The sequence below is a fragment of the Scylla paramamosain genome, chromosome 39 (genome assembly GCF_035594125.1).
Source record: "Scylla paramamosain isolate STU-SP2022 chromosome 39, ASM3559412v1, whole genome shotgun sequence".
Classification (NCBI taxonomy): Eukaryota; Metazoa; Arthropoda; class Malacostraca; order Decapoda; family Portunidae; genus Scylla; species Scylla paramamosain.
The window spans coordinates 6,265,001-6,267,500 of NC_087189.1; the positions used below are offsets into that span (position 1 = coordinate 6,265,001).

A 2,500-nucleotide genomic window follows, 5' to 3' on the forward strand; every position below is an offset into this window, starting at 1 on the left:
TCTGCATTTACACAATATTTCGTCTAGGGTTACTCAAATGAAGCAACAGGTGTCATATTGTCATTAGTATGGTAAATTATTGTGCTTGATCGTCTGTGCAAGGTGGCTGTACAAGCAGGGTCGTTGTCTCTCTCCTCGGCGTACTGAGAACACACGCACGCACTTCGGATCAGCTCGCGGCGGGGGTGGTGGCGCCTTATTTGGTAGCACTGCGGTGGCGTGACTCATTAGACGCAGTGCCAAGGTTACACAAAAGCCTCAAGATTTGCTCCACCTTCATCCAAAAGCCTCAGCCTGAAGACCAAGCCACGGTAAGAATGCATGAACTCTTGCACTGCTCTTGGTTCTACTCGAGCGAAATCAAAAAGTCTGGAACAAGTTAGGTGTAATTTCACAGGACGCCGCGGACAACTATAGTGATGGGATAGTTGATACGTTTTGCTGCCTTTAGTTCTATATCTGCTCGGTAAAATAGTCTAAGGTTATTCCAATAGAAAGGCGGATGTCATGCTGTCATTAGTAGCCAAGTGGTTGAACAGATACTGCGTGATAGAATTCTTTCATCTTTGTGGACTGACGCACGCCTGATGTAGGTTGCTTCAAGTGAGTTGTGTGGCACTGAGACTCTCTCCGTCTCTGTGAATGCAAGAAAATCACGGAAAGAAAGAATTGTGTCTATTCGTCAACACCCACAATACATCACGTCATGTTTTTGTTTGTCAGGTTGTGCTGAGCCGACGCGTCCACGTAGAAAATTACTCTTATGACTCACCTAATTCACTAGAGCAGTTATCTTACACATCCAAGCATTCCTGCACCTTGCGTCTTTACTTCAGAACATTTGGATCACGCGGCAGTTAAACCATTACATTTATGATAATTTTTAATGCTTGCGATACACTTAGAAACATTCATGCAGTTTATACGTACAGGTTACAGTAGAGACTAGAGAGAGAGAGAGAGAGAGAGAGAGAGAGAGAGAGAGAGAGAGAGAGAGAGAGAGAGAGAGAAATCTTCCGCATCTAAAACACTTACCTTACATTTATAAACATTGAAACGCACATAGCTATATTACACGTGGAACTACAAATAGAGCATTCAAGATAGAAAAAAAAAAAAGAGAATAACAACAAATCACGAGAGAAGAAGAGAGTAAATGCTGATTTTTATCCTGCAGAGTTATTTTGGGATCGGCAAGTTAGCGATATTATTTCTATTTTATTTACTACTTACTGTCCCCTACGTTCGCTTCGTCTGTTCGTTGTGCCTCGTGACTTCAGTGTTTGGTTGGCTGCTGGAGAGGGAGGACGTATTCAGTCACGCTGTGCTCTCTCACCACGACTATATTCAAAGGCCACAGAGATGATCAGCCGGGTTCTTGAGACTGATTCTAATTTTAATAACATAGAAATCCTAATAATCTGTCACTAGAATGATAATAAGATCCTTAAAAACTCGTGTCAATTTAACTAGAGCCTTTTGAATGTGGTGGAGGTGCGGCCAGAAGTGTTTCAGAGTGTGAGCCTCTCTGTGATGTATGTGAAGAGCAGGATGTACCGGGGAGAGGAGGCAGGAAGGGTTATTGCAAATGGGAGCAGGGAAGAGAAGAAAGGAGAGGGATAGACAGCTGAATGAATAAGAAAATAGAAAGATGTCAAAGAATAAGTTGATTACACACACATACACACACAGAGAAGAAAGAAGAGAGAGAGAGAGAGAGAGAGAGAGAGAGAGAGAGAGAGAGAGAGAGAGAGAGAGAGAGAGAGAGAGAGAGAGAGAGAGAGAGAGAGAAAACACTTACCTAACCTGCAAAGAGAGAAACACCAAAATTATCTGACCGGAAGTGACGAGAGCAAACCAACCATCTTTGTCCTCCTCCTCCTCCTCTTCCTCCTCCTCCATGTTGGCGCGAAGGTTAGACACACGGGCGAAAAAAGATGACTAAGGAGAGGCAACAAGTCGGGAAGAAAGGAAGAAAAATGAAAATAGTTTAGAGTTCCCTTAAGTAATAGTTTATGAAGTGTTAGTTTGGCTTACGTGAGCAGGAATGGCGCCAAGTTTACTCTCTCTCTCTCTCTCTCTCTCTCTCTCTCTCTCTCTCTCTCTCTCTCTCTCTCTCTCTCTCTCTCCTTTCCATGATAATATTTGACGGTGACAGAATAACGAGTTTTGAGATTATAGATTTCGCTGTTTGTTTAGAGCTAAATGTAGCGACGCTGTGTGTGCAGGGGAGCCAAAAGATAACAAAGAGAGAGAGAGAGAGAGAGAGAGAGAGAGAGAGAGAGAGAGAGAGAGAGAGAGAGAGAGAGAGAGAGAGAGAGAGAGAGAGAGAGAGAGAGAGAGAGAGAGAGAGAGAGAGAGAGAGAGAAAGAGTTGGTAGCCAAACAGTGTGCCATTACTTAATATGGTAACAGAGAGAGAGAGAGAGAGAGAGAGAGAGAGAGAGAGAGAGAGAGAGAGAGAGAGAGAGAGAGAGAGAGAGAGAGAGAGAGTTTTAATA

General features: G+C 43.4%; 1 protein-coding gene across 2 annotated transcripts in view; it reads left to right on the forward strand.

The window, feature by feature from the left end:
- LOC135092126 (uncharacterized) overlaps positions 1-2,500 on the forward strand; it is a 10,213-nt gene that overhangs the window by 1,871 nt on the left and 5,842 nt on the right. The window contains exon 1 of one of the 2 annotated variants that reach the window (XM_063990354.1): positions 1-311. This exon is cut by the window's left edge and continues 1,059 nt beyond it. The exons of the other annotated variant lie outside the window; for it this stretch is intronic. The gene's annotated coding sequence lies outside the window, so the exon portion shown is untranslated. The remainder of the gene's footprint in view (positions 312-2,500) is intronic. 2 annotated transcript variants of the gene reach the window in all.